This window comes from Carcharodon carcharias, chromosome 8 (assembly GCF_017639515.1).
Source record: "Carcharodon carcharias isolate sCarCar2 chromosome 8, sCarCar2.pri, whole genome shotgun sequence".
Classification (NCBI taxonomy): Eukaryota; Metazoa; Chordata; class Chondrichthyes; order Lamniformes; family Lamnidae; genus Carcharodon; species Carcharodon carcharias.
The window spans coordinates 168,918,702-168,931,553 of NC_054474.1; the positions used below are offsets into that span (position 1 = coordinate 168,918,702).

At 44.0% G+C, this 12,852-nt stretch overlaps 1 protein-coding gene across 8 annotated transcripts in view; it reads right to left on the reverse strand.

The window, feature by feature from the left end:
* Positions 1-7,596, reverse strand: part of gapvd1 (GTPase activating protein and VPS9 domains 1) — a 124,950-nt gene extending 117,354 nt beyond the window's left edge. For 7 of the 8 annotated variants that reach the window (XM_041193012.1, XM_041193010.1, XM_041193008.1 and 4 more), the window contains exon 1: positions 7,463-7,596. The gene's annotated coding sequence lies outside the window, so the exon portion shown is untranslated. The remainder of the gene's footprint in view (positions 1-7,462) is intronic. The other variant, XM_041193006.1, reaches the window with a different exon arrangement.
* Between the last annotated feature and the right edge of the window lie 5,256 nt (positions 7,597-12,852).

Below are 12,852 nucleotides of genomic sequence, written 5' to 3' on the forward strand. Positions count from 1 at the left end.
CAGGTTGATATTTACCCAATTTTCCCTGGAAAACTTACTAACAGAGTGTTTAGCACCAGCAATTGACAGCTGAAACAATATCTACTAAGTTTCCATCGCTATTTAAAATGTCTTTCCATATTTGCCTAATGATTGAATAAATAAAAGATAATTTACAGCACAGAAGTAGGTTGTCAGCCTAACACATCTATGATGTTTATGCTTCAGGTAAGTCAATTCATCTTAGTCCGTCAACTTGTACTCCATTCTCCCTCATGGACTTATCTAGTTTCTCCTAATACGCAATCTTTGTTATTCGCATCAGCATTCCAAAGTTCCACAATTCTCAACACTGAGTAAAGAGATAAACAATTTTGGTCATTTATTTCAGTCATGAAACAGTCTTCATAATTCAATTATGCTTGCAATTCACTGAATTATGGCCTTTTCCATTCATGAAATAAACCCAGCAATATACCAATAACATGTAACACACTGTATTTAAATTTGCTAAGGATGGTCAATGAATCAATATACTCAATCTCTTGTCAGCCAGTTCTATTCATTATCAGTGACATTAGTAATCAACTCTCATCAACTGGATGAAAACGACTGAATGAAAACAACTGAAAGCTATTAATTATTGGTCATAATACTACTTCCAAAATTCTGATACTAAGTCATAGAACTGAGCACCACTTACCAGAAGAGTTTTCTTTTCCCTGAAGTACTGGGGGATCTCTCTCATTGCTCACACATATTGACCTGAAGGCTGCCAGAGTATAAGATGAGTTTGCAACAATAAGGAGAGTAGAATGACAAACCTGAGGGATAAATCAGGCAGGACCATGTGGTTGGCAGGTCCAGCCAGGTCATGAAGTCCACAATGGGGGCAAACTGAGCCTGTAAGCACAGAGCTAGGCTGGGTCCTCAGACGTATAGGTTTTTGACCCAAAACTAATATGGTTGGGTTTCCAATAGGATTTAGACGGCTTTATACACACAATTGTTTTTTTTTAAATTTAAGTTTTTAATGCATGTTACATTTATAAATAAACCCCGTTTTGTGTGTGCAGCTAGTTGGCCACCCAAACAAAATGAAACATTATTTCAATGAACCGTTAAGTTCTTTTCGTGATATTTGGTAGCTTTGAAAATAATATGAGCAATTTAGTTCTGCGAGAAGTGCTTTCACTATCTGTCTGGAAAAAAAGTTATAGATACTTGTGCCAAGTCAGTTCTGTGCACCAGCATGCTCATTACGCCAGCACTGAACTGGTTCATATTTAAGAGGTCACAGATAAAATGCAAGACCACCAAAAGAGTACATCTGCACTGCTGTGGCTTTGTGGTGATGGCCTAATCAATCTGATGGTTGCTGCTGAATCTGCAGAACCATGCAGTGTCAATCAACGACATTCATGGAGGTAAAAATGCCAAGGTGGTCACATCAGAGGGACAAACAACCTCAATTCTCAGGAGGATGGTCAGAAGATCAGCCAAGGTTGCTGCACTTTCAGTATTCAGTGACACTCCACCCCCACTCCCATGTTTCCCTCTACTATAAGTGACTGATTCTACTCTTCTCATTGTTGCAAACTCATCTTGTACCCTGGTAGTTTTCAGGTCAATGTGTGAAAGATTCCCCGGTACTTTGGGGAAAAAATCTTTGGGTAAGTGGCTGCTCGGTTCTATGACTTAGTATCAGAATTGTGGTTGCAGTATTATGACCAATAAATAATAGCTCATTACTCATTGTCAAGACTCAGGCTATAAAAATATTAGAAAAAAAAATGGGCAACAAAATAGTACATTATATTACATACAGTACTCAGATGCTGTACAACCAGTAGTGTTACTTTTTCAAACTCAAACAATATGGTACCATACTCAGTGCTTGTGTATGCTTTACTACAAATAAATTTAAGAGTCACACTAGAATCAAAACTAGCCGAATGCACAAGTTATGCCCTAGATTTGAAGATAAATCTAAAACTGGATTTTTGGCTCATTTATTTTCCAGTTTAGCACATCTGGCACCCTCCCAGTACTTATTTAGCATCTACTGGGCAATCAAACACATAATTTTGAGTCTTATAAGACAATTTTCAAACAGGTACACAACATGTATAGCACTTTGAACACAAGAAACTTCACACTTGCATGTCAGGGCCAAGCAAGAGTAAAAGTAAATTTGGGAAGTGGCCAAAGGCATACCACAGGAGTAAATTAAGGTGCCATTTGAAGGAGGAAGATGATATCAAGGCAGATTAGGGATGCAGCCAAAGCTAAGTAACACTGCAAAAAAACAAAACGGCATTAGAAAACTTCCAGGCTAGGCAGTTAAGCAGCAAATGAACATTGACAAATGTAAGGTGATGACTTTGGTGGGAAAAACAATTATCACCTACACCTTCAAAAATAAGAAACTGAACGGGGGGAGAAGAGCAATGGGGCCCAGGGAAACAGGTGAAGAAATCATTAATGGAACATTACAGCTCATAAAAGCAATCAAAATTCTAACATGCTAACTACTTTAAAATAAATTATGGTAAATTTGTAAGTGCCCTGGTCAGGATGCACAGTGCACAGTTTTGCACATTTATGCTTTACACTCTAAAAAGGATGCAGTGGCACTGAAGAAGGTGCAAAGTAAGATTTAGAAAGATAGTATCAGAGCCAAGAGATTTCAGCTATTGGAAAAAATTGAACTAGTTGGGGCTTTTTTTTCTTTATACAAGAACAAAACTTAGGGACCACGTGACAAAGGTCTTTTAAAATTGAGTGGATTAGATAGGGTAGATGTGGAGCAAATCCGAAACAAGGGGCATTAAATACAAGATATGACTAATAAATCCAAAGGGGAAATAAGGAGACATTTCTTTACTCAAAATGTGGAACTCAATACCATAGGTGAAGGCGCAGGAAAGTGGCTTAGGTGCTTTCAAAAGGAAACTAGACTAGTGGTTCATAAACTGGGATTCACAGATGCCAGGCGTTCTGCAAAACAATGCAAAATGTGAGCCGAGGGGCAGGAGTGCAGCATAGCCACCATGTGCACAGTGCAGAGTGAACTGCCTGTCTTCACCTAGGAGGGGAGGACACAAGGATAAACAGATTAGTGAAAAGCAAACACAATGTTGCTGATAATACCCTCAGCTGACTTTTTAAAAAGGTTTTTGAAAACATTATTTACATGCTGCTCTATCAAATTATGAATATATGGTATAAGTTAGGAGGGTCCATGATTACTTTTCTTTATTCCTTCACTGATGTGGCCATACTGGCTCAGCCAGCATTTATTGCCCATCCCTAATTGCCCTGGAGAAGGCGCTGGTGAACTGGCTTCTTAAACCGCTGCAGACCAGGTGATGTAGGTACATCTGCAGTGCTGTTTGGAAGTGAGTTCCAGGATTTTGACACAACTACACTGAAGGAATAGCGACATTGTTCCAAGTCAGGGTGGTGAGTTCCTTGGAGGGGAACTTCCCAAGCGTTTGCCACTCTTACCCTTCTTGGTGTTAGAGGTCAGGAGCTGAGTGGCCCTGGCAGAACTCAAACAGAGCACCAGAAAGCACGTTGTTACTGTGCAAGCGTCACTTGATAGCACTATCATGACACCGTTCACTTTATTGATGGTCACGAGTCGGCCAATGGGGCGATAATTGGCCAGGTTGGATTTGTCCTGCTTTTTATGGACAGGACATACCTGGGCAATTTTTCACATTGCCAGATAGATGCCTGTGTTGTAGCTGTACTGGGACAGCTTGGCTAAGGGCACAGCTGGTTCTGGAGCACAAGTCTTCAGCACTATTGCCAGAATATTGTCAGGGCCCATAACCTTTGCAGTATCCAGTGCCTTCAGCCATTTCCTGATATCACATCGAGTGAATCAAATTGGCTGAAGGCTAGCACGTGATACTGGGGACCTCAGGAGACCGAGATGGATCATCCACTTGGCACTTCTGGCTGAAGATTGTTGCAAATGCATCAGCCTTATATTTTGCACTGATGTGCTGGGCTCCTGCAACATTGAGGATGGGGATATTTGTGGTGCCTCCTCCTCCAGTTAGTTGTTTAAACATTCACCATAATTCACGACTGGATGTGACAGGACTCAGATTGTCGGTTGTGGAATTGCTTAGCTCTATCAATTGCTGCTTCCACTGTTTGCCATGCAAGTAGTCCTGTGTTGTAGCTTTACCAGGTTGACACCTCATTTTTAGGTATGCCCGGTACTGCACACTTCATTGAACCAGGTTTGATCCCCCCGCTTGATGCTAACGGATGGTTGGGGATATGCCGGTCCATGAGGTTACAGGTTGTGGTCGAATAGATTTCTGCTGCTGCTGATGGCCCACAGCGCCTCATGGATGTGCAGTTGAGTTGCTAGGTCTGTTCAAAATCTATCCCATTCAGCATGGTGGGAGTGCCACACAACACGATGGAGGGTATCCTCAATGTGAAGACAGGAACTACTTCAACAAAAGAAGTTTGAAAAACAACTGAACTAGACAAGTATCTTGTGGGAGAAAAATATAGAAAGATATGTGAAAGGCTGAGATAAAGTAGATGGAAGGGCAGAAGGGAGAATATAAACACCAGCACAGGTGAGTTAATATTTATGTAGTGCCTTTCACAAGCTCAAGATGTTCCAAAGTGCTTTGCAGCCAATGAGTACATTTCAGGTCGTCACTTTTGTCATGTCAGAAAAGGGGCAGTGAACTTGTGCACAGCAAGCACCCACAAATAGCAATGTGATGATGGCCAGGTAATTTGTTTCTGTGATATTGATTGAGAGATAAATATTGACCAGGACATGGGAGATAACACCCTTGCTCTTGTTTGAAATAATGCTGAAAGATCTTTTGTATTTGCCTAAAAGGGCAGACAGGGGCTCACTTTAACTTCTTATCTGAAAGAGAGCATGTCCTACAGCACAACACTCCCTCAGTCCTACACTGGAGTATCACCCTAGATTTCTGTGCTCCAGTCCTGAGTCTTGAATCCACAATCTTCTGATTCAGAAGCAAGAGAATTACCAACTAAGCCAAATTAACACTGTTAGGCCAAATGGCCTGACTCTATGTGGGATTTTCTGTGATTTTATGTGAAGGTGGGTTTTGGGAAACCGTTCCAGGTCGTTGAAACATGTGTCACAAATGACACAGCAGATGGAAGAGGGAAGCACACACACAACACAGGTGAAAGAGTGAAGGGTGCAAGCAGGAGATATTCCTAAATAGGAACCTTAAAAAGTTCCTGACACAAAATGGTATCTCCAGCTATTAGAGTTAGTTAGAGCTGTAATGACTCAATTCCAAGTGTATACGCCTACAGTTTACTCAATGGCCTTAAGAAATCAGAATTCTGCCTGAATTGCAGTTTTTCCTCCATTTAGTCTGTCCCTGGACATCATGTTCTAGGGAGCAGGTGTACTAGGTTACGGTACTGACTATATTGAGTAGACTTAAAACCACTCTTTTCTTAACCTTTTTATCCATTAATAGAGTTGGGGTGGTTTAATAGATAGGGTACAGTGAAGCTCGCGAATGGATGCATCGTTAAGGACACAGATTCCAAAGTCATTGCACTGAAACAGGGAACGAACAGATTAGTAAAACCAGAGACTTTGAGAGAGATAGGATGCTGATTGTAGAATGTTGGTGAACTGGGAAAGACTGTTGAAGTCATCTGAAAATGAATAATGGATCATCATCCATTGGGGATGGGGAACTACTGGAGAGAGATGAGCATGACAAACACATGGACAAGGCAGAACCAACCAGTCATACTCAATCTTTTTGAAGCAACTTTAAAGCTACTACACGGGTTGAGTGTGATTTAAAAAAACTGCAGATTATGAAATCCCAATACAAAATGAGCAATGTGTACACAAAATCTTGCCAAACAGCTTTCATCTAATGCATAAATCAGTAACTAATGACTTTAATCAAGTTTTTGATGCATTTCCACCTTTCCTACGTAACTGGAATTACTTTTAATAGAAAGATGACGAAATTCATTTTTCTTTCCCAAATGGATATGACCAATCCACGCTGACAGCCAAACGTCCAGCACACATACCATTCCACACCACAATTTCAGCAAAAGCATTATGAGCCTATTACAACAGGCGCAGAATGATGGCCTGCATTAAAAAAAAAATGAACGGGCGTGATCAAAGCATCATTTCTGTTTAACGTCGACAGTACGTTTGCTAAATTGTGTTCTCGGTGAAAAGATTACCGGGCACAGCTCACAACCCGGCGGAAAGGAAGCCCAGCAAAACGTAGCATTCAAGACGACTTATGATAACTTTGCTCTCCGTGCCAACGGGGCAAAAACAGGTATTTTGCTTGGCCGAAACCAAGACACATAATCCTCACACACACACACACACACAGACACACATACACACACACACAGAGAGACACACACACACACAGAGAGACACACACACACACAGAGAGACACACACACACACAGAGAGACACACACACACACAGAGAGACACACACACACACAGAGAGACACACACACAGACAGAGAGACACACACACACACACAGACAGAGAGACACACACACACACACAGAGAGACACACACACACACAGACAGAGAGACACACACACACACACACACACACAGAGACACACAGACACAGAGACACAGACACACACACAGACAGAGAGAGACACACACACACAGACAGAGAGACACACACACACACAGACAGAGAGACACACACACACAGAGAGACACACACACACAGAGAGACACACACACACAGAGAGACACACACACACAGACAGAGAGACACACACACAGACACACAGAGACACACAGAGACACACAGAGACACAGAGACACAGAGACACACAGAGACACACAGAGACACAGAGACACACACAGACACAGACACACACACAGACACACAGACACATACACAGACAAAACACAACAACTCTCGTGTTTGACCGGATTGGGTGAGCACTGTGAGAGATGGGGGGGGGGGGGGGGGGAGATAGTCTTCATGTGTCACTTCACAGCAATTATAACCTCTTCAAAAGCTTGGGTGCTTTAAAATGAGGCAGCAAAATATCCTCCAGGTCGCAACCAGAATATTAAACAGGTTCAGTGGCCGAGCGCTGGCGGCACCTTCGGCCGGGTTCACCTTACAGAGCCTGGGTCTGCGGTTAGTCTCAGGGTGTGTGGGCGTGGGTGGGGGAGGGAGGGCCGCTGGCCGCAGCCCCCTCTTACTGGGCCGGACCCTGGCCCGAGCGCCTCCGAGAGGCACCGGCCTGCGCCCCTGCTGACTGACCGCCCGGCCGGCCGCCCGCCGCCGCCTCGCTCCTCGGGGCTAGGCCGCAGCCTCAGGCAAAACCCAGTCATGGCAACGCAGCCAAATTAAACCCCAGTTCCCACCCGCCGCCGCTCCTCCTCCTCCTCCTCCTCCTCCACCAAGCGGGGGGTGACTCACCGAGCACAGGCAGGATACACACACAGACAAAGCTCCGCTCCCCCGTGGCGCCCGCTTTCTCCTCCTTGGGACAAACACTCGCCGCTTCAACACCGCCCCCCCCCCACCGCGCGCGCGCGCTCCCGCTCCCAGCTTCACGGCCCAGAGCCAGGCCGGCCAGTGCGCATGCGCCGTCAGCGCCGCCAGCCCCGCCGCATCCTGGGATTTGAGTTCTTTCTGCGGAGGCTGCACTAGGGGCAGGAGCTTCCACCCCTCGCGGGAGGGCAAATACTCCCAGTACAGGCTGCACTAGGAGCAGGAGCTTCCTCCCCTCATCCAGGAAGGACAAATACTCCCAGCACAGGCTGCACAGGGAGCAGGAGCTTCTCCCCCTCACCTCCACTCCCCTCATCCAGGAAGGACAAATACTCCCAGCACAGGCTGCACAGGGAGCAGGAGCTTCTCCCCCTCACCTCCACTCCCCTCATCCAGGAAGGACAAATACTCCCAGCACAGGCTGCACAGGGAGCAGGAGCTTCTCCCCCTCACCTCCACTCCCCTCATCCAGGAAGGACAAATACTCCCAGCACAGGCTGCACAGGGAGCAGGAGCTTCTCCCCTCACCTCACCTCCACTCCCCTCATCCAGGAAGGGCAAATACTCCCAGCACAGGCTGCACGAGGAACAGGAGCTTCCCCCTCCCCTCATCCAGGAAGGCAAATACTCCCAGCACAGCTGCACTAGGAGCAGGAGCGTTCCCCCACCCCCTCATCCAGAAAGCAAATCCTCCCAGCACAGGCTGCATTAGGAGCAGGATCCTCCCCCCCTCATCCAGAAGGCAAATCCTCCCAGCACAGGCTGCACTAGGAGCAGGAGCCTCCCCTCATCCAGAAGGCAAATCCTCCCAGCACAGGCTGCACTAGGAGCAGGATCCTCCCCCCCTCATCCAGAAGGCAAATCCTCCCAGCACAGGCTGCACTAGGAGCAGGAGCCTCCCCCCCATCCCATCATCCAGAAGGCAAATCCTCCCAGCACAGGCTGCACTAGGAGCAGGAGCCTCCCCCCCATCCCATCATCCAGAAGGCAAATCCTCCCAGCACAGGCTGCACTAGGAGCAGCAGCCTCCTGCCCTCCCATCATCCAGAAGGCAAATCCTTCCAGCATAGGCTGTACAAGAAGCAGGAGCTTCCACCCCACCTCCCCTCATCCAGGAAGGCAAAGCCTTCCAGCACGGCTACCCACTTCAGAGTAGTACTTGTGCTCAGCATGTGTAAAACAACTTATTAATTGGGGACAGTTTAAAGACAGCGATAGAGATTTTTCACCCCTCCTGAAACTGCTGGCACACGCAAAGCAGCTGGCACCTCGCTTCCCATCAGGGACTGTTCCTTCAGAATGGAAGACAAGTTTGAGGTGGGGTGATAGGCATCGCATCTGCACAAGCACACTTCCCGACAGAAATCAATTAATTAAAGTCAGGAGTGGGACTCCTCACTGATTATTCCCTTTCCTAACCGAGAGACAGAGACTAATGGCAGTTTTTAAAATCTTTCATGGGTTGTGAGGGTCCATATCAAGGCCAGCATTTGTTGTTCATCTCTAATTGCCATTAAGAAGGTAGCTCTGAGCTGCCTTCTTGAACTGCTGCTGGCCATCTGGCGTAGGTACACCTGCAATGTTGTTAGGAAGGAATTTCCAGGGTTTTGACCCAAAAACACTGAAGGAACACCAATATAGTTCCAAGTCAGGATGATGTGTATCTTGGAGGGGAATTTACAGGTGGTGGTGTTCCCATGTGTCTGCTGTCTTTGTCCTTCCAGATGGTAGATGTCATGGATTTGTTGGGTGCTGTCGAAGGATCTTTGCAAAGTTGCTGCAGTGGATCTTCTGTAATATAAACGCAGCTGTCACTGTGCGTCAAGGATGAAAGGAGTGAATGTTTAAGATGGTGGATGAGATGCCAATCAAGCTGGCTGCTTTGTTCTAATCAGGGATGTTATCAAGCTTCTTAAGTGTTGTTGGATACACACTCATCCAGGTAAGTAGAGAGTATTCCATCACAAGTCTTCATCTGTGGCTTGTAGATGGTGGATAGGCTTGGCAAGTCAGGAGGCAAGTTACTTGCCGCAGAATTCCCAGCCTTTGACCTGCTCTTGATAATCTTTGAAAAAGAATTGGATAAATACTTGAAGGGGCAAAATACAGGACCGTGAGGAAAGAGCTGGGAATTGGGATCAATTGGTTAGGTCTAACAAAAAGCTGGCATGGACACAATGGGCTGAATGGCATCCTTATGTGATGTGTCATTCTATGATCTTTGATATATTCACTGAGCCATTGGGAACTGTATTTATTTTTAAGAGAAGCTCATCAACAAATGTTACATTTTTGAAGTTGAGAAAGTGATTTCCACTCCTAGCAAATAACAACTTAATACAAACAGTGCCTTCATTACAATAACAGAGAACATTGGGTCATCATTTTTAATATTACAGCAAGATCCTTGGCCTTCTCAGGTTATGTAGGATAAGAACATCTAAAGAAATAAAGAGGTCTTTCAAAAAGACACTTAAGTTATTAGACATGTTGTTCTCATCGTCTGAATTAAATGTAAAATTGACAAAGGTTTTCCTCAAGGAGAAGAGCTATGAAGAAAGCTAAATGGATTTATGCACCTTTCAGCAAAAAGTGATCTGGTACCATTAATCTAAGTCTAAGGTTGCCAACCACTTTTTGGTGAATTCCATAAAGGAGACCTGCAGATGTAGAGAGTAAGAATTGCAACTGGAGATTAAAAATAATGTAAAAATAGAATTAACTTACATGATTTTTCTCTTCCCCGTCTGTTGGATCCAGAACTGTATGGCCCATATTTTACTCATGATATGAATCCTTTACAAAAGTGAATAGCCTGATGAGGAAATGGCCATGCAATGTATTTTCTTCACCTAAATTGGTTTTCCTTCCATGTGTAAAGTGTTGAGATGTCAAAAAAAAAAACAAAATCAACGAGAAAAAATGTTTGGTAAGGGCTTGGTGACTGATTGTTAATGTTAGCAATGTACTCTCTGACAATTTTTGCACAGGAACATTTGGTGCTTTCTTTGATGCAGAAAGCACTCAAAATGTGTGATGTGTCATCTATTCAGACCTGCTGTTCATTTTCAAATAGAGATGGAAGTTTGAGTGGCTTGCAGTTGCAGTACCACACGGATGTGTTTTGACAGATACCTCTGACAGCCTTCCGATGTTCCTTGCTACCATCTGTCATCTCACCTCTACTAAAAGTCTTTAACTCAACCCCCAGTAGTCATGTGCAGTTCACCTGCCATGACAGCCCTATGTGTCCAGTGTCAGACCACTCATCCCTAATGTCAGAGTGCTCATCCCTGAAGTCAGGCCACGCACGATCAATGTCAAACCCGTACAGCTCCATTATCAGTACACAGAACATGATATCGGACAGCATACTCCCATTTTCAGTCCACACAGCCCCAATCTTGAAATATACACACAATGTCAGTCCAGCCACATCTAATATCAGAGGTGCACAAAAATCTCTAAATGTCTGTGTTTTCAATGATTTTAACAGCCTGTTAGTGTCCTTTAAAAAAATGTTATTAGCAGTGCAAGTGTATGTCACTTAATTTCTGTTGGATTATATTCTCAAATTAATGAACCATATATCCAACAGGAGGAAATCTCACTGAACCCACCATTTTGATAGGGAATGCAAAAGCAGGTGAATTTTAAACACTATATCTAAAGGGGGATAATATGGGCCTCCTTCATACTCCCATCTGCTTCTATTCCGCATTCCTTGGGTGTGATTTTAAACCGCTGCTCACCCATTTCATGCCTGAAAAATTGGATGGGGCTCTTTTGATACTCAAAATTTGCCTAATTCAACTTTCAGGCACACCTTTAAATGGTGTTATGACACAGCAGTTGGTAAAGGCAGAGTTGTTTAAATCCCAGAGAGAAACTTGAACAACTGTCATAACCTATATTTTCAACTGGTATGTTTGAGATGGAGCTCTGAATTCAGGAATAAACCTGCCAAGCCTCAAGAGGTTTTTATATAAAAACTAAATTAAACATTTATTAATTTAACAGCTAATTAAACACATACACATGTCTACAAATTATGACCATAATAACTTTTAAACAAATCCTCAAATTAATCACTCCCAGGTAAATCTTCACAAGGCAACAATAACTTTAAACAGACACCAGGCAAAGCACATTTGTAGTTACAAATTCAGGATGAGGTTTCTTTCAATTTGGTTCCTTTGCAGACAAAGTCCTAGGCTTACAGGCTGGTTAGATCTTGCATGCCTCTGCACTGCCCCCCCCCCCCCCCCCCCCCCCCCCCCCCCCACCACCCCCCCCCCACCCCCCACACACACACACACACACATTCCTTTCGGTTTATACCTAGCTTTCCCTTTCAATGTAAATTTTCCATTGTATTACTAGGTTTTTAAATTTACTTCTCCTTACAAAATCCTTTCATTCCACCAATGTTCTTTTAGTAATATAAACATATTGCTTGGTGTCTCCCAGCTAGGTGCAAGATTTTAGCCATTCTTTTGAATGGTTTATTCAACAAATGCAAATGTACCCTTTACTTCCTATCCTTATATTTATCTAATTAACATCTCAAGCTACTAAACATCAAAGCACCCAGACTAGCTGGCTTTAATCCAATTAAGCCACACAGACACACGTCCTACTACAAAACAAAAACAGAATTACCTGGAAAAACTCAGCAGGTCTGGCAGCATCGGCGGAGAAGAAAAGAGTTGACGTTTCGAGTCCTCATGACCCTTCGAGAAGTTCTGTCGAAGGGTCATGAGGACTCGAAACGTCAACTCTTTTCTTCTCCGCCGATGCTGCCAGACCTGCTGAGTTTTTCCAGGTAATTCTGTTTTTGTTTTGGATTTCCAGCATCCGCAGTTTTTTTGTTTTTATCCTACTACAAGTCTAATTTAGAAATAATTTCCAATAACATTATAGGCATTACTCTCTCCGTGACAATGGGCACCCAGCATTCTTGCCCAAATTAGGCAGGAAACTGAGATACCTATGTCTTATGCCAGTGGGTACTTTTATTCATTCAACGAATATGCCAGTTATTGCCCATCCCTAATTGGTGAGGTGCCTTCTTGAATAAACTGAGTGGCTTGCCGATCCATTTTAGACAATAACTAAGAATCAACCACATTGCTGTGTGTCGAGAATTACATACAGGCCAGAATGGGTAAGAACAATGGATTTCCTTCCCTAAAGGACATAAGTGAATCAGGTACATTTTTACTTCGATCTGGTAGTTTCCAGATTCTAGTACAAGCTATTTATTCCAGGTTTATTTAATTAACTGAATTTAAATTTCCTAATTGCCAAGGTGG